At 40.1% G+C, this 18,761-nt stretch overlaps 1 protein-coding gene across 1 annotated transcript in view; it reads left to right on the forward strand.

Annotated features, from left to right (window-relative positions):
• Nucleotides 1–2,870: 2,870 nt before the first annotated feature.
• Nucleotides 2,871–18,761, forward strand: part of TIAM1 (TIAM Rac1 associated GEF 1) — a 148,124-nt gene continuing 132,233 nt past the window's right edge. The window contains exons 1-2 of the mRNA XM_074997087.1: nucleotides 2,871–2,890; nucleotides 16,235–16,411. The gene's annotated coding sequence lies outside the window, so the exon portion shown is untranslated. The remainder of the gene's footprint in view (nucleotides 2,891–16,234; nucleotides 16,412–18,761) is intronic.

Raw genomic sequence — 18,761 nt, forward strand, 5'->3', positions numbered from 1 at the left:
GCTCTTTGACAAGTTTTGAGGGTTGCTTAGTGGGAGTTGTATTCTTTAAAAATAGAAGATTACTTTCAATAACTTTTGCAAAGTCTAATGTTGAGCTAGAGAAAGAACGTACAATAGGCAAACTTCAGAGACTGGAGTGGAATATGAATGTGAATATACATTCCTGTGCATGTGTTCGGCAAGTAAGGAATAGGTTTGGACTTGTTGAAGCCTGCATAAAAAGTGATAATATAATTTCCTCTTCCATTCCCACAGGTGGGTGTAAATAAGCCACACCAAGCTTTTGTCTGTAACCTTTTCCCTACCTGGCCTACTACATGTTCCCTATTGTGAACATTTCTATCTGATCAGAGCATGCTATAGCCATGCAGGTCATATTCTCCATTTTGCTTTGCTGTAATGTTCGTCTTGTTTGGCCACTTTTGAAATTCAAATTAATAAACAAACAATGAATTTAAACTAAATTCTGTCATTACTCCGTATCTTGCTATTTTTGTGTGGCTAAAGGAACATTCCCATGTCAAAAGTGAACTATGTTCAAAAATACTGCCAAAAAGCTGTTCTGGATAATAATTTTTTCTTAGATGCCTGTACTGTGCTATTCAAGAAATTGTGTTTTCAGAATCCAATATGATAATTCTGAAACAAAGTACCATAAGGCTTTTTAATGCTACATTTACAATTTTGTGTGTGAACACATGTACACACCTTTTATATCTGAAGATATTTGTTTGAATGTTATATTTTCATATGCATAGACAATAAAATAATAAATAGACAGCAAAACACAATGGTGGGAGAGTAGGCAGAGGTCAAAGTTTCCTGCCTGAAAGGTAAGTGATAGGTGAAAAAGCAACATAAAGAAAGAAAGACAACTCTAGTAACTCTACGGCTATGTCTTCTGTCCATATAATTTACTTAGTTGGACAGAAGAATTCTTGGGTGACATCAGAAAAGCTGAAAGCAAAAAGAAGTGAAGTGATTGCAGGGTTAAGTGTGTGGCCCTCATTCATCTTTCTGCCTGATGTAAAGTATAGCACCTCTGAAGGTTAGACTTGATAGGAGAGCTTGTATGCTACTTAACGATTGTAAGTGAGAAGAAGCAATGTTACTAACCCTCAATGTTCAAAAATTATGAATCTGCTCTCAAAGTCACATAGATTAAAATAAAACATGACTTTTTATTTGCCTTCTGATGTCTGAGTACCATTTCTCTGCAACCCTGAAGGCTAGACAATGCCTTTAGACAATAATTTTAAATAATAAAAGCTGGGATTTTCAGTCACTTGACCTCAGGGCTTTCAGAAGAACATCAGAAATCATGAGACTTACAATAAAATCATGGGACTGGGGAATGGTGAAGTTGAGAGACCAGCATGAAGTTGTTCATCTATTCATAGGAAGCAAATCTTTTTTTCCTTATCTCTCTCTCCATACTTTTATGAAAAAGAGCACTTTAGAATTGTACATACAGGACTAGTGTATTGCTAACATTATACATCTTACAGGCTAATCTTGACATAAACCCAAACTTATTACAAAAAATTTTGACCCCCCCCCCATCCTTTCCTGTCCAATACAATCAATAAGGATTACTGAAAGAATAAGGTACCATTCAGCACAAATAAAGACAGTGGTATCTGGTCCCAAATTATTTTCTCAGCTGTCATTAGGGTGGTTTTTGTTTTGTTTGAAAATTAGTGAAAAATTTCCGCTTAAAATCACACCTCTCTTGTGACCAAATGTTCTAATAAATATCTGATCATACAAAATGATATTCCATGCGTTAACTGATAGTGCAGGATTTGAGTTTATTATAGGATGCCTATTTTTCATTAAGTGTTAAATGACTTTTTTCTAATTTTATTCATTATATAAGGTGTCCTCAAGCTACTTGCATGTTTCATATTGAATTCTGAGATTAATATTTAACTCTTAATTGCTTGGGTAAGTGTTCAAGTGGAGGTAGCCAGTAAACTTGCTGTTTCTCTGTTATAAAGCTAAACCCCTACTGCAAGCAAGCAAACAGCGTACACCTGAACAATAAATAACAGTTAGTGGATTTATTGTTTGCTATACCAAAAACTGTATAAATGTCAGTAGCCAATGGCAATCTTACATATGTTACCCAGAGGATGTGTAGCGGTGGTTGGGCATATTACACAGGTTGAAATTAAAGATTATGTATTTTCAACCGAAAGCTGATACAACAAATTCCTCTTCTGAATTTAAAGCAATCATATGATTTTCTGCAGAATAACAACACTGTTTGGCTTTGTCTTGGAAGACACACAAATAATAGCGTGGGAATTGAATTTGATATAATAGCAAAAGATGTAAAATGAGAGGTCAGTTTGGGTGGATTAAAGTTGTAGCAACTGACATAACAGGAGATTTGTTGAAAGCACAACACCTTTTCATATGTTAAGTTTTTGGGAAGGAGTTTGAAGACTAAAAGGGACGAGGGTACACTTTTGAGAAAACTGCGTGGAAGGCAGAATAATGTTTCTCTTGTCTGTAATCCCGTTGTTGTGTCTGGTATGGAAATAAATGAGGGAAAAGATCGTGGAAAAGATAATTACTTCACTGAAGAATTTCCAGTTTTGAGCAAGTGAGCTACTAATCAGAAGAGCTGATCCAAGCTTCTGACTCTGTAAATCATGTTTTCTCTCAGGGTAAACATCTACGCTACAGGGAAGGTTGACCCTGCTGCAGTTGATCTTCTGGAGTTCGATTTAGTGAGCCTAGTGGAGATGCGTTAAATCAAATTTACACAGTGCCCCTGTCGGCTGTGCTACTCCTGCCCCCCATTAGGAGTAAGGAAGGTCAACAGGAACGCAGGATCCTGTCAACCTCCTGTAACGGAGACGGTGCAGAAGCCTGAATTAAGGTACGTCGACACTATCTATGTAATTAAAGTTGCTGAAATTGCGTGTTTTAATTTGACCTTTCCCTGTAGTGTAGACATGCCCCGAGGGCCTGGTACGCAAATTGTTTTGAAGTCAATTTTCATCCAAATTCATTGGGTTTGGATCAGGCCCAAAGTGAAGACTGTAAGAGAGCTGTCTGCTTACCTACCTGCCGAGTTGCTGGATTACTTGTGTCGGCTAGATCTGTGTTATACTGAAATGGGCTAAAAAATTTCCTTTGAAGGAAAAGAAATTGTTTCAGCTATAGGGATGGAGGCTTTTTTAAACATCTTGGTTTCCTACTATCTTTTTTTTGAAAGTGTTCATATTCACTGTCACCTGAACTTGGCAGTGCTGTGGCTCAGCCATAGTGTAGCAAAAAGAGAATAATCACAATGCGCCAAGTCTGGAGAACCAAACTCAGTGGTTCACTGGAATGTCTGAACAATGAAATTCCACGTAACAGGCACCGGTGAAGGAAAAAAAAAATTGCTCTGAACGCAGGTTTGAAAAAAAGCATAATGCTTCCCAAGCACAGGGTTGTAAAAGGGGAAGGATGAGGACAGGTCTACACAAATGGTTCTGCTGGCTGTCAGGTAGCCTAACTCTTCACACCACGACTGACAGCTCTATGGTAGAGCAGCAGAAGTCAGGGGATAGGTCTAGCTTGCATTATGACACTCTTCTTGGATTTCTGCATTGCATAGAGATGTTTTTACATAAGAATATAAGAATGGCCATACTGGGTCAGCCCAAAGGTCCATCCAGCCCAGCATCCCATCTGCCGACGGTGGCCAATGCCAGGTGCCCCGGAGAAGGAGAACAGAAGACAATGATCAAGTGATTTATCTCCTGCCATCCATCTCCTGCCCTTGTTCTGAAGGCCAGGGCACCATACTTTATCCCTGGCTAATAGCCATTTATGGACCTAACCTGCAAAAATTTATCAAGCTCTTTTTTAAACCCTAATAGAGTCCTGGCCTTCACAGCCTCCTCGGGCAAGGAGTTCCACAGGTTGACTGTGCGCTGTGTGAAGAAAAATTTCCTTTTATTAGTTTTGAACCTACTACCCATCAATTTCATTTGGTGTCCCCTAGTTCTTGTATTATGGGAAAAGGTAAATAATTTTTCTATATTCACTTTCTCCACACCATTCATGATTTTATATATCTCTATCATATCGCCCCTCAATCGCCTCTTTTCCAAACTGAAAAGTCCCAGTCTCTCTAGCCTCTCCCCATATGGGACCCGTTCCGAGCCCCTAATCATCTTAGTCGCCCTTTTCTGAACCTTTTCTAATGCCAATATATCTTTTTTGAGGTGAGGAGATGACATCTGCACGCAGTACTCAAGATGTGGGCGTACCATAGTTTTATATAGGGGAAGTATGATATCTTTTGTCTTATTCTCTATCCCTTTTTTAATAATTCCTAACATCCTATTTGCTTTACTAACTGCCGCTGCACACTGCGTGGATGTCTTCAGAGAACTATCCACTATAACTCCAAGATCCCTTTCCTGATCTGTCATAGCTAAATTTGACCCCATCATGTAGTACGTGTAATTTGGGTTATTTTTTCCAACATGCATTACCTTACACTTACCCACGTTAAATTTCATTTGCCATTTTGCTGCCCAATCACTCAGTTTGCTGAGATCTTTTTGTAGTTCTTCACAATCCCTTTTGGTTTTGACTGTCCTGAACAACTTGGTGTCATCTGCAAACTTTGCCACCTCACTGCTTACCTCATTTTCTAGATCATTGATGAACAAGTTGAACAGGATCGGTCCCAGGACTGACCCCTGGGGAACACCACTAGTTACCCTCCTCCATTGTGAAAATTTACCATTTATTCCCACCCTTTGTTTTCTGTCTTTTAACCAATTCCCGATCCATGAAAGGATCTTTCCTCCTATCCCATGACCGCCTAATTTACATAAAAGCCTTTGGTGTGGGACCGTGTCAAAGGCTTTCTGGAAATCTAGGTATATTATGTCCACTGGGTGCCCCTTGTCCGCATGTTTATTAACCCCTTCGAAGAACTCTAATAGATTAGTTAGACACGACTTCCCTCTGCAGAAACCGTGCTGACTTTTGCCCAACAATTCGTGCTCTTCTACGTGCCTTGCAATTTTATTCTTTACCAATGTTTCTACTAATTTGCCTGGTACTGATGTTAAACTTATCGGTCTATAATTGCCAGGGTCTCCTCTAGAGCCTTTTTTAAATATTGGCGTTATATTGGCCGTCTTCCAGTCATTTGGTACCAAAGTGGATTTAAAGGATAGGTTACAAACCACTGTTAACAACTCCGCAATTTCACATTTGAGTTCTTTCAGAATCCTTGGGTGAATACCGTCTGGTCCTGGAGACTTGTTACTATTCAGCTTATCAATTAACTCCAAAACCTCCTCTAATGTCACTTCAATCTGAGTGAGTTCCTCAGATTTGTCACCTAAAAAGGCTGGCTCAGATTTAGGAACCTCTGTAACATCCTCAGCCGTGAAGACTGAAGCGAAGAAATCATTTAATCGCTCCGCAATGGCACGGTCTTCCTTGATCGCTCGTTTTATATCTTTATCGTCCAAGGGCCCCACTGCTTTTTTAGCGGGCTTCCTGCTTCTAATGTATTTAAAAAACATTTTACTATCGTTTTTTGAATTTTTGGCTAGCTGTTCCTCAAAATCTTTTTTGGCTTTTCTTACTACATTATGACACTTAATTTGGGAGTGTTTATGTTCCTTTCTATTTTCCTCACTAGGATTTGACTTCCACTTTTTAAAAGCTGCCCTTTTCTCTCTCACTGCCTTTTTAACATGGCTGTTTAGCCATGGTGGTTCTTTGTTAGGTCTCTTGCTGTGTTTTTTTATTTGGGGTATACATTTAAGTTGGGCCTCTAGTATGGTGTCTTTAAACAGTTTCCATGCAGCTTCCAGGGATTTTAGTTTAGTTACTCTACCTTTTAGTTTCTGTTTAACTAGCTTCCTCATGTTAGTGTAATTCCCCTTTTTGAAATTAAATGCCAGAGTGTTTGACCGCTGCGGTGTTCTTCCCAACACAGGAATATTAAAAGTTATTATATTGTGGTCACTATTTCCAAGCGGTCCAGTAACAGTTACCTCTTGGACCAGATCCTGCGTTCCAGTCAAGACTAGATCGAGAATTGACTCTCCCCTTGTGGGTTCCTGTACTAGCTGCTCCAAGAAGCAGTCATTTAAGGCATCAAGAAATTTAATCTCTGAATCCCGTCCTGAGGTGACATGCACCCAATCAATATGGGGATAATTGAAATCTCCTATTATTACTGTGTTTTTTATTTTGATAGCCTCTCTAATCTCCCTTAACATTTCAGCATCACTATCACTGTCCTGGTTAGGTGGTCGGTAATATATTCCTAATGCCATATTCATATTAGAGGAATGAATTGTTATCCATAATGATTCTATGGAACATTTTGATTCCTTTAGGATTTTTGCTTCATTTGATTCTATATTATCCTTCACATATAGTACCACTCCGCCACCCGCACGACCTGTTCTGTCTTTCTGATATAATTTATATCCCGGTATGATAGTGTCCCGCTGATTGTCCTCATTCCACCATGTTTCTGAGATGCCTATTATGTCAACTTCCTCCTTTGATATGAGGTACTCCAGTTCACCCATCTTATTAGACAGACTCCTAGCATTTGTGTAAAAGCACGTTAAAAAACTACCACTATTTATATGTCCGCCTTTCACAGACGCGTTGGATTTTTTTATATGCGATTGTTTCACATCTGATCTTGCCCATATATTATTTCCCACATTCCCTATCTGACTAACTTCTAGGGAATCCCTATCTATGGAGCCTCCTTGACGTCATACACAAGAGGTAACTTTTCTTGAACCCTATTTAATGGAATCTGAAGCTTGTTGAAAAATGGAGAAAATAAAATATGCAATAGTTTACCATTTTTATCTCCCTTCTGCTCCCATTTCCCCCTTTCTCATTCCCCCCCGTCCCCTCCCGCCCCCACATTGTTATGTTTTGCTTCTAAAAAGGGGGGCTGGGGAAAGGGGAAAGAGGTAGAGAAGCGGAAGAACAAGGATTCTTTTGTGAAATTTTCGTTTTAGTTAAAAGCAAAGTTATTTTTGCAGCAAAAAGTGTTTCATTAAAAAAAAAAGAACACTTTCGTTTGCTCTAGTATGATGTGAAGGTCTAGAGGGGTGAAAGGTTACACTAAAGTCCAAGAAAGCTCTTCTGGGCTGTACGTTGAACTTTCAATATACAGAGGCTATTGCATGTTCTCGCAACATCCGCAAGCTACCAGATGGCCACGTCCGTGTTTGACCATCTAATAGGGATTCAAGAATTGCAAAGATCTGAACATGTGTAGCAGCTGGAATGTTATATGTATATGATCTTTGCAAAAGAGATGCAAGGGTCAAAGGCAGACCAGTGCAGGACTGAAAAGTCTTCCTTTCTTTACATTCAAATATAAGCTCTCCTTTTTGTTTCTACTGTGTCTTTTGGAATATTAGATGTATTATATGGGACTTCCTTTTAAAATGTGATTCCCCAAAAGTGACTGTAAAATGGCATCACTATCCTCTGCTTCCTGTTTGTCTTAGAGGTTACATGAGAGTCCTGAGCAAAAACAAACTACTACAGCATAGACCACATATTGGAATTGTTGATTAGAGGGTGTGGAATAAAAGGCTTTTGTGGAGGCTGTGAGATGTGAAGAGAAGTGACTTCGATTTCAAAGCATTTGAGAGAGAGAATGAATCAGAAGTCCATGGTACTTTTTTTAACACTCACTCCAGTATAACTGCACTGGGTGTCCACAGCTAAATTTCTTACACATCAGTGTCATGGACTCTCTCATCATGGTACAGCACCATTTTTAAATGGGAGACAGTCACTTATGCATACACGTATACTCGTATCCACCCCCCTACGTCAACAAAAGTGTGGCAACCTGCAACAAGCACAACTCGGTTTTGTGAATCTAGCCCTTTGTTTGCTTTTGCACAGATTGTATGAATCCAGGAGCCATTTCCACTCCAGGAAGGCTGTGTCTACACTACCACCTTCCTTAGAAGGAAGGAAGGTAATTAGGGTGCTGGGAGTTTACTAAAGAAGTGCTGCCGTGCATAGGCAGCAATTCATTAAGCAAATTCCCCTCTGCAGCAACTTCAACGTTTTAAACTTTGAAGTACTGCCATGTGTCTAGCCATGGCTCACCCATCAGTACTTTGAAGTGCAGGGGCAACTGCAAAGTCCCCTTTCTCCTTAAAAAAGTTGCCCTGGCACTTTGAAGTACCGGCGGGTGCGCCGCGGCGAGACTCGTGCCGGTACTTCAAAGTTTAAAACTTTGGAGTTGCCGCGGAGGGGGACTTTGCTTACAGAAGTGTTACATATGCACAGCCGCACTTCATTAGTAAACTCCCAACACCCTCCTTCAAAGGAAAGTGGTAGGGTAGACACAGCCAATGTGTTTTTTACTCTGTGCTCTGTAATTCTCTTCCATTTGCGCATTTGTCACTTTAGCAACTATTCTTTCTATCTGACATTTGGAAAAAAAAAAAAGCCTTTCGTGTGACTACTTGGGAGGTCGTCTTTGATGTGTTTGCTGTGCTGCTGTATGGGTATGCATCAGAATCTCTATTCACTTGGCACAAGAGAAAAGTACATTTCAAATTAATGTTAGTAATAATATGTGTCTTTAAGGTAAATGAACAGTAGCCAACTCTTATTTCACTGACTCTTTGAGGTGTGTGGGTGGGTGGGTGTGGTTTTTGGTTTTTTGTTTGTTTTTTTGTTTTTTAAAGAAACCCAATTGAGTGTCTAAAACAGGGATGTACAACCTTTTCCATGGGAGGGTCACATGGCAATTTTTTTACATGTTCTGGAGGCTGAACATAAAATAGCCCCAAATCACTCCCTGACCCGCAGCCTTAGACCCCCCCCAACAGCCCCAAACTACCCCCAGTCTTAAACTCCCTGAACTCCCAAACATCGCAGCAGGTGCAGCTCCCTGCCGTGCTGAAAAAATAGGGCTCAGTTTTATTGGTTTAGCAGCTGGATCCCTCCTACTGGCCGTTAAACGAGTTAAATTGAGTTCTACTCCAGTATTTCTCAAATATTTTTTATGAAGTAACCCTTTTTAAAAAAAAAAAAAATGTAAGTACCCCAGTGTGCACAAGTTTCAGACATGCAAAATCCCCAATCCCCTCTCCAGAGCCAGGCACCCCCACCTCCCTGCTTTAAACCAATCACTTCTCCCATCCCCCAGAGTCAGGCTCCCCCAAATAAATGCCCTCCCCCTCCCCCAGAACCAGGCACCCTAAGCACAAACTGAATGCCGCGGCTTACCAGAGCCGCTGGCACCTCAGGAGCAGCAGGAGCTGTGCAAGCCATGCCAGCTGGAGCTGCGCCAGCTGGAGCTGGGACCCATGTGAGCTGTGCTGATAGGAGCTGCAATCTGCATTAGCCATACCAGAAAGATGGTGGCGCTGCTGGTGGTGTGGGCCGGATAAAAAGGCTCTGTGGGCTGGATTCTGGCCAGCGGGCCATGGGGTGGACACCCCTCGTCTAAAACAGGTAGGTAGGCCAATAGCTACCCTAATCACACTGGGGAACGCAGAGCAGGCTTGCCAGTGTTTCTCATTTTGTGCAGCTCTTCCTGTGGCTTGACATTGGCCTCTGCTTCCTAGAGCAGGTTATAAAGACCGCCACTTCCCAGGAAGGAGCACACAATCTCCTTTTAACCTGCACAAGGACTCCAAGGAATTCCACTCAGTTTCCCATGATTTACTTACATCTTACAATTTGAAATAAGAATCCTTTTCCTGTTTTGCTCTGTTTCTCTTCTAATGCATGAGTCTTACTGATTTACCCTCTGGGAGGGAAGAAGTAGGGGGATAGGAGGAATGGAGAGAAACTAAAAATACATAAAGGTACTCTTGAAAACAATTCTAAAAAAATCTTACAAGTTACTTGGATACCATAATATAAAAATAACAGAGCATTGAAAAGGTAGTTTTCCCCTTCACTGGCTACTTGTTCTCTTCCACAGATTTGCTACCATGCCCCTATGGGCTCTTGTCAACACCATTTTTCTGGTTTTGTTGACTTTGTGTGATTTAAGGATGTTAACTGTCAGTTATATTGAGGATGTAGGTCTCATGAGTGGGCTCATTTTTGTTTCTATTTATAGATTTGTGTAGGAGTGTTGTTGGAGTTGGAGGAATAATTTATTTGACTAGTTTCGCCTTATTTTCTGTTTGCGAATTTTTCATGAACGAACGGCAGTTTTCTTCATATGGAGTCAATATTCAACATTATTTTCCAAATAATTCTCATGGAAATTGTTGAGTTTTGTGGCTTGCTAGAGAGCAACTTGTTGCAAATGTTTGAAATCCAGCTCTGTTGGTCAGGTTTGACTAGACGGGTATTTCGCTTCTGCTCTCCGACTGGATGAGCATATTCCTTAACCGAGGTGCTTATTTTATGAAAGTTTAAAAAATCACTTTTGACAAATATTTGCCAATATGGTTTCAAATTCACCATTTCCACAACCAGCAGACTTGTCTGCTGGAATATTTACAAAATCAAACTACAGAAGGGGTGTAAACATATCAAATGGAACTCGTTTAAAAAAGCAGTTATGTTATGCAGTGCCTTACTGCTAAGCTTGGAGTCTACAGTGCTGTCCATAGTTTCACTGACTTAAAATCACCACTCATGTTACCAAGCTGTATGCATGGTAGTGAAGGGATATAGCCTCTAGTTAGAAATAAAAGGTCTTAAATCTCCACTGAATTACCCTAGCTTCACACCAGAATTACACAGAGTGGCAGAGAATTGGTGTGGTGGTCGGGAGAAGGCAGCCCAAAGCTTCTTGTTGATACTTCATTTATATTTGAAGTGGCTCTGTGGTATCCTCCATGGGCTGTGGAGGTTTCTAATAGAATTACTGTAGGCTTCAGAGAGTGGGATGATGGGCTGGGTTAATTATTAGTTTGTCTCACATCGCAAACTTTGAAATGTTGCCTCTTTTCTGGAAATGTCTTTGTATTATAAAGAAGTAAAAATATAATTGAAAAAGGTTTAGAATTCTCATTGACATCTTTGAATGTTTGTTAGACGAGAAGGAAAGGGCATAATCTGCAGGAAGGGAGATATAGGGTAATTGTTCAGAAAAAAATTCCAAGTACATAGTAACTTGTATAAGGGTAGTTAAGCTCTGGATCAGGCCACCAAGGGAGGTTGTGGAGTCCCCATCATTGGAAGCTTTAAAAAACAAGTTGGACAAGTAAACCTAGACCATCTCCAACAGGGCTCTCTCTGGTTCACTTAATATTCACATATTATTATTATTATGATTATGTGATCCCTTATTCCAAAGTTCTGCCCTTCTGTTGACAGCTCATGAGCCCTTTTCATTCTCCTGCACCTGTGTTGCTGCTTTGGTACTAACAGGAGGTAATGTTATTTTTTTCAGTAAGTCAGCAGATCTGACCCTGGGTACTTGCAGAGAGCAAAATGGGATGAATGAATTGCTGCTGTTTTATACAGTCACCTTTCTGACCATCACCTCATTTTTAGGGACCTTACGGCCAAGGTTGATGGTTGCATTGTCTATAGCCAGATTTTTAGAGCTGCGGAGTACCCACAACAGTTTTTGGCACCCATCCTCTTTGAAATTGTATGGCCTGGTTTTCCAGAATACTTTCTCATAGTCATTAAATGAATGCTAATAAGTTAATTTGGCCCTAATTCTGCAAAGAACAGTGACCGGGGAGCGAAGGGAAGGAGGAGGAGAGGCCAAAACACGTGAGTAAAAGTTAAGCACAGGTATGCAAGAAAAAGAGACTGAGACTGCAAATTTAGGGTATTTTTTTTTTAAATAAGGAGTTTGAAAAACTACATTTCAGATTAATATTTTTTTAAAGTGGTAACTTTTCCCATAGTTGTGATGGAAACATCAGTGTTGAATACACTGAATGACAAGCGCGTACTTTTGGGTCAGTAAGAGCACGTTCATGACAATGTTCCCTCTAGATTTTGCCATCTATGTGCAGAGTAAATTTTACTGTGTGCACTGAGGCGTGTGTGGGTGTGCACCACCAGTAAAACCACGTGCTGTGGGTGCTCTGTTTAATCAGTTGGGTAGCGTTTGAATCTCTCCTGGATGGCCGCCCAAGCACGCGGCTCGTGGGGAATACTGGCATATTAAGCACATGGCTGTGTTAGGTCATTCTCACGAACAGGTAGTCAACATTGACACCTCGTCAATGCTTCACTAGTTTTGTAGTGTCCAGAAGAGCCCTGAGTAGGCAGAGTGCCCTGTGGAAGGAAGTAAATCACCAGTACCGAGCACTAGGTCTATAATAGAAGTTCTGCAGCAATCCAACTGCATGCTACGTCTGAAGGCAACAGCTCTCCCCCATGGCATACTATAATGTCCTCCACAGGAGGTGGGGGAGTGCCAGTAGGGCAGTGCAATGCACAGTGGTGCTTTGGTCAGTGTGAGTTATGTTGGTCAGGAAAGTGGTTTATTTGCACGCCGAGCAACATACATTACACTGAGGTAGGCAAGCCCCGAATGTCTGTTAAGGATCCTGCTGTTCCTTTTCATGTATCTGTGTGTCCCATCCCATTTGTCTGTGCGGTAGCATGTCACTTCTGTGCCACTCCTCCTGAGGAGGGAGCAGATCCCATAAGGACCTTTCTGCCAGGAGTCAAAATTGGACTTTGCTTGAGCATGTCGGAGGCCTTCTGTCTTACAGGAAGCAAAAGGCTGAGGTGACACAATGAACTGGTGATGGTCATGTTATCGAAGGTGTTTGAGAGGCAAAGTTAAGCATTACAGTGATTTTTGAAAAAAAAAACTTAACTTTTGCATTTGGCAGCGTTCCTTTGAATGAGTAATCACTAACAGGAGCCAACTCTACTGGAAAAGAATCATGAGATAGTGATACATCCTCAAGGAAGCGTGTGTGTACGTGCATACACATATTGATATAGATATGAACAGATACAGAAAGAGATGGTAAGGGCAATCCAGTTTTCTAAGTGGAAGAACCTACCTAGATTTTCTTCCCCTTTCAAAAAACAAGCAGTGAGGTGGCAAAGTTTGCAGATGATACCCAGCTGTTCAGGATAGTCAAAACCAAAGTAGATGGTGAAGAACTTCAAAAAGATCTCAGCAAACTGAGTGATTGGGCAGTAAAATGGCAAATGAAATTTAATGTGGGTAAGTGTAAGGTAATGCACATTGTGGAAAAATAACCCCAAATATACATACAATGTGATGGGGGCAGATCAGGAAAGAGATCTTGGAATTATAGTGGATAGTTCTCTGCAAACATCCACACAGTGTGCAGCGGCAGTCAGTAAAGCAAATAGGATGTTAGGAATCATTAAAAAAGGGATAGAGAATAAGACGAAGTATATCATACTTCCCCTATATAAAACTATGATATGCCCACATCTTGAGTACTGCGTGCAGATGTGGTCTCCTCACCTCAAAGAAGATATACTGGCATTAGAAAAAGTTCAGAAAAGGGCAACTAAAATGATTTAGGGTTTGGAAGGGGTCCCATATGAGGAGAGGCTAGAGAGACTGGGACTTTTTGGTCTAGAAAAGAGGAGATTGAGGGGTGATATGATAGAGGTATATAAAATCATGAATGGTGTGGAGAAAGTGAATATTGAAAAGTTATTTACTTGTTCCCATCATATAAGAACTAGAGGACACCAAATGAAATTAATGGGTAGTAGGTTCAAAACTAATAAAAGGAAATTTTTCTTCACACAGCGCACAGTCAACCTGTGGAACTCCTTGCCGGAGGAGGCTGTGAAGGCCAGCACTCTAACAGCATTTAAAAAAGAGCTTGATACATTTTTGGAGGTTAGGTCCATAAATGGCTATTAGCCAAGGATAAAGTATGGTGCCCCAGCCTTTAGTCAAAGGCTGGAGACAGATGGCAGGAGACAAATCGCTTGATCATTGTCTTCGGTTCACCTCCTCTGGGGCACCTGGCACTGCCTACTGTCGGCAGACGGGATACTGAGCTGGATGGACCTTTGGTCTGACCCAATATGGCCGTTCTTATGTTCTTATGTAATTTTTTCTTTTAAGCTCTGTAGTGCGGAGATCATAAAAGAGACTTATTTGGTTAGGATGAACGACTTCATATGAAACAAGCAACCTAATCATCATCATCATTTTATTTTAATCCTCATAAAAGAGAGCAGGGTTCTGAACTTTATTGCAAAATTTCAAATTGAAGCCCATTTTTTTTTCAGTTGAACTTTTAACTTTTAAATGAAAAAGCTGGTAACAATGCCCCACAGTTGTTTTTTCTTTGAAAATATCGTGTGACAAATGTAGGCACAGCAGGAAAAGCTGTCAGGAGAAAGGTAAAACTTTTTTTCTGTTAAAGTAGAGAGCGTTACATATACAATTTTTCCTACAAATGAGATGCAGATGGAAGGACACTTGCCTGTAGGACCTTGTTTCCCATCAGAATTCCAGGCTTGTAAATTATTGGCAGCTGGCATGATAATGAGTCAATTTCAATATAAATGAGCTTCATTTTATTAATTTCTGCCAGCTTTGAGCAATACGTGAACTTCTTTTCAGATTGCATCCGACAGCTTGGAGGAATCAGGAGTAAGAGGGAGACATAAAGGAGAAGGAAGAAAATTAGAATTTTTTTTTTTAATTTGAAAAAGAGGTTGGTAACACTCGTTTCCTTTTGAGAACCCAGCCAAACAAGAATAAAAATTTACTAGCAAGTACCTTTAAAAACATGCAAGGCATTACTGACCTGTTCTGAATTCATTGTTCTTGTAGGCTTTTGAGAATATGTAAAACCCATATAGTAACTCTGTTTGCAGTGCTTCTTGATGTTCCAGTTCTTTCGTGTGCCTCTTTGCCTTGCATCTTGGCTGCTTAAATGGGAAATGTCGTGACTTCAGGGGTTGATCGTACAAAGCACTGTGTATGCAAAACTCTCACGCGATTTACAGTGCTCAGCATCTCTCAGGGCTGGGTTATAAAAGTATGTCAACTACCAGTGCTTTTTTTGTGCTTGTACTTGCTGGTACTGAGTACCAGCACCTCAACAGGCACAGCCATGGGGTTGGCTGAGGGAAGTGGGGCGGGGAGCTGGCTGAGTACTGGCTCCTTTTTGCTTTTTAACAAAAAAAACCACTGTCTACTACAGCTGGGAGTGAGTCTTCCATTCACAGCAGGGCTTGAGGAGGTGTGCTAAAACGGGTGGCGTGGCTAGAGCAACAACTCAGGCTGTCATGCCCACCTATCGTACTGAGCTTGCATAGCTGTCGTGAGTCTCTGTTGGAACTGCAGTGGCCACACGGCTCTTTTTAGCATTCTGGCTTAAGCCCCACTAGTGCGAGTCTGCCTACTGAGGCCGGGTGCTTGCTCCGAGCGGCAGTGGAGACGTATGCTAGCATCTGAAGGAATGCTTGGTAATGAACTTTTAAATGGCATCAGGCCAGGACACAATCTAATAATTTGATCCTCTGCGCGTACATGCATATGCGCACACACAATTTTAGGATGTCTCGTGCAGAAACTGCTAGTCTGTTCCTTTACTGTGACTAGTTTACCCCACACCACAGTCTGTATGCGTGGAAATTTTTTGCAGTCTCTGTCTGTCTCCTTTCTAAAAATATTAATTATATCAGTGCTTATATCACTGTCCATTTTAGTAAAGTGTATAAATTGCACTATCATCTGTGGGGAGAAAATGTTATCTCAGTTTGAGTCCCAGATCCCTTCTTTAGCCTAGTTGTAAACCAATTCAAGCAGAAAGAATTTTGGAGTGAATTCCGTATGAATTTTGAGGGAAGTGTTGAGTATGTTTTATGGGGGGCTCTGTTTAACTGCTCTTCTCCCCTCTCCACCAAAAAACAACCAGCCAAGAACCAGAAAACCCAGTACAAAAATAATTTTTCTGACCTGTCACTCAGACACTCTAGTCCTGTATCATTCTGTTTGCCATCAGAAGTCTCTTGTCAATAACTATAGGCGTCTTTACTATGAAAAGCAATCCGATGAGTGAGGTGCATTCACCTAGCCTGGCTTCATAAAGTGTTGGGAAGAGATTTTTGGTTATGACTGCTATTGTCAGAGTTTATACATACAATTTAAATACGCAATTTAAGCACTGTGCTGTTATATAATATTTCTTAGGTAAGGGATGAAAATAGGACTTGGCAGAAAATATCCTCCTTTGTAACCATTTTTTGCTAATCCTTTGCCTGCTTCCTCTCTCCCTCCCGCCCACCCTCTTCTCACCAGGTTTTTGGCATATATTCATAGTCGGAGGAGACAATAATGGAAGCGCTGAGTGGCAGGTGCTGACAGATTCTGTGGTTCCAGTAACTGTTCATTTTGACACCATTTACAATTCTATACATCTAAATGCCACAGTTCTCTTTGGGAAGGTTGCACTGGCTACCAGTATTGCCTTCTAAGGTATGTGAGTCTGTATGCATTTTCATTAGGAGCTTACTGTGTTGTGTATGGCTGGTGGGAAGAGAAAATTTGGAGAAACAGCGTGTGGTTTATGGTTACACCCATTTAGCAATACAAAAGCAATACAAATTCTACCAAGCAGTTACTGATCACATCCGTTCCTCCCTCTTCCCCCACTTCCTCCCCCCCCTGTTTTTTTGAGTTTCTTGCAGGGCCATTTTGGTGTACATCCCATGCTTTAACATATTTAAAAAGAAATGTCTGGCTAAACAGATCTGAATTCAAAACAAACATTCTGTTGATGTTTCAGAGAAACTCAGAGGTGTAAGATTACTCTGGAACTTTAATCTTCTATTGAAAAAAACTTTTAATTACAATAAAATACGTGTATTCTTTTTTTAGTTACAGTTATAAGTTCTGAGTCTATGCAGTTTTCGTGAGTTGAGTAAGTATCTTTGTTGTTGGTTTGCAGAATTTATTAAAAGTTTATTTCTGTAGAATAAGTACTTGCTGCTGACTTTATCACTGTTCCAGTTCTCAAAAGCTTCAAACTCCAGAAAAACAAGGATTTGTTAGCAAGAACTCCCACCAGAATCTAATTTTAAATTTGCAATCTGCTGTCTTTTGTGAGGTGTTTCAAATGTAACATGGAAGTTAATAAGTTTCATCCTTTGTTCTGCAATCTCAAAATTCAGTTTGTCAAAATTTGTGAGTTATTAAGTTAGGTATATTTTCTGTAATTGCTGTGATATGTATTTATTGGGGAAAAAAGAACAGGAGAGAAAGCAATGTTAGTGTACCAAGAAAAAATGAAATTCTGAAATGGGACTGTATCCAGTTAGATCTAGAAAATCCTTTTTCTATCTGGCAGTATTTTATTTTAAACTAATTCAAGAAGGGCTCAGCATTTCAGTTACAATTTTTTTTCTCTGTCTAATGCAATTAGTTCACAGAGAGAGTTGCCCTTCCAGAGGTTTATTGTAGAATGTATACTTTTTCCTTACTGATATTTAGTTTTGTGCCATAAGTCCTAAGTTTTACTCTTTCCAAAATATTAATAATAAAATTATAATAAAATAATATATATTGCATGTATTTTAAAAGTTACTTTTGCATGTTCTATGTGCTTCGAGCTTTTATTAGCTTTGGAAAATAAATTCAGAACAGATTTTTGGCATGCTGTATTCCCTGACTCTGCTTTATAGCCATTTTTAAACATTGAGAAGAGTTACCATTGATTTATGACGCATCCTATTGCTGCCTTGTCTAGAGCTCAAATAGGCACCTTTTGATTCAGTGAATAAGATAATAGAGCAGCTATTGCCTTTTCAAAGTCTGTGTATAACTCCCATTACTATTAGCGATGTTCTAATTTTGAGAGAGGCTATTTTATCACTATTTCAAACACAGTTTATTTTAACCTGGCTCAGTCCCGCATACATTTACTTAAGATCAGACCTTGCTTTTGATTGAAGTCAGTGGGGTTCAGAACAGGCCTATTTAAATTGTTACTCACTTGAGCAGTGACTAACAGCTGATCATGTGAGTAATTGGTTGTAGGACTTGAAGGTTCATTATAAAGTAAAACCCAAATGTACACCATTGGCGGGAAGATGTTTCTTGCCAGTGTTAAGCACATACTGGTCATCATGTGAAATGGGTTGGTAAAGATTCCTGTGACTGTTTAAGTTCATATTCCCAAGGATGCTAGGTGCTCAGAAAACCATTATCACAGGTGCTGAGCTCTTATCTGTGTATAAAGTGCAATGCTCCTTGCAAAAAAGCATCTTCTAGCCAGCTATTTTGCTCACAGAATGTAGGCTGCTCCTCCGTTACTTTTCTTGGCAAACACTTTTTGTTTGTTATCAATTTTGCATTATTGCATCCATTATTTATGTTATATTGGGACTGTGGCACAGAACATTCGTTTGATGAATTGACAGAATGTTGTGCATCCAGTTGCTCTGGTCACCAGACAAGTGATGCATTTCCTGGTTTTTGGGGTGTAACAATCTGCTTCTGCAGCCAGTGAAAATCCTTTTAAATGATTATTTTTTTTATCAATCCTTTAAAAACTAGTGGAGCAAAACTCTGTTTTAGACCCAAGCTTCAAAGACAAAAGGCGCTTTTGTGTTACCTGGATTGCATTTAAAAGTTTTGGGAACAAAAGATGATGTAGCTAACATTCACGTTCAGTCCTGACTAGATTGGGACAATCTAGAATAACCCTCTTAAGAATCAGTTTGCGTAATAAACCCCATTCTTAGTTGTTGGCAACTCTATCATTTTAACACATATTGAGCTGAAATGTGCTCTACAGCTGAGTGCATTTATTTTTCTAAGCTATGGG

The sequence above is a fragment of the Carettochelys insculpta genome, chromosome 1 (assembly GCF_033958435.1).
Source record: "Carettochelys insculpta isolate YL-2023 chromosome 1, ASM3395843v1, whole genome shotgun sequence".
NCBI classification, from domain to species: domain Eukaryota; kingdom Metazoa; phylum Chordata; order Testudines; family Carettochelyidae; genus Carettochelys; species Carettochelys insculpta.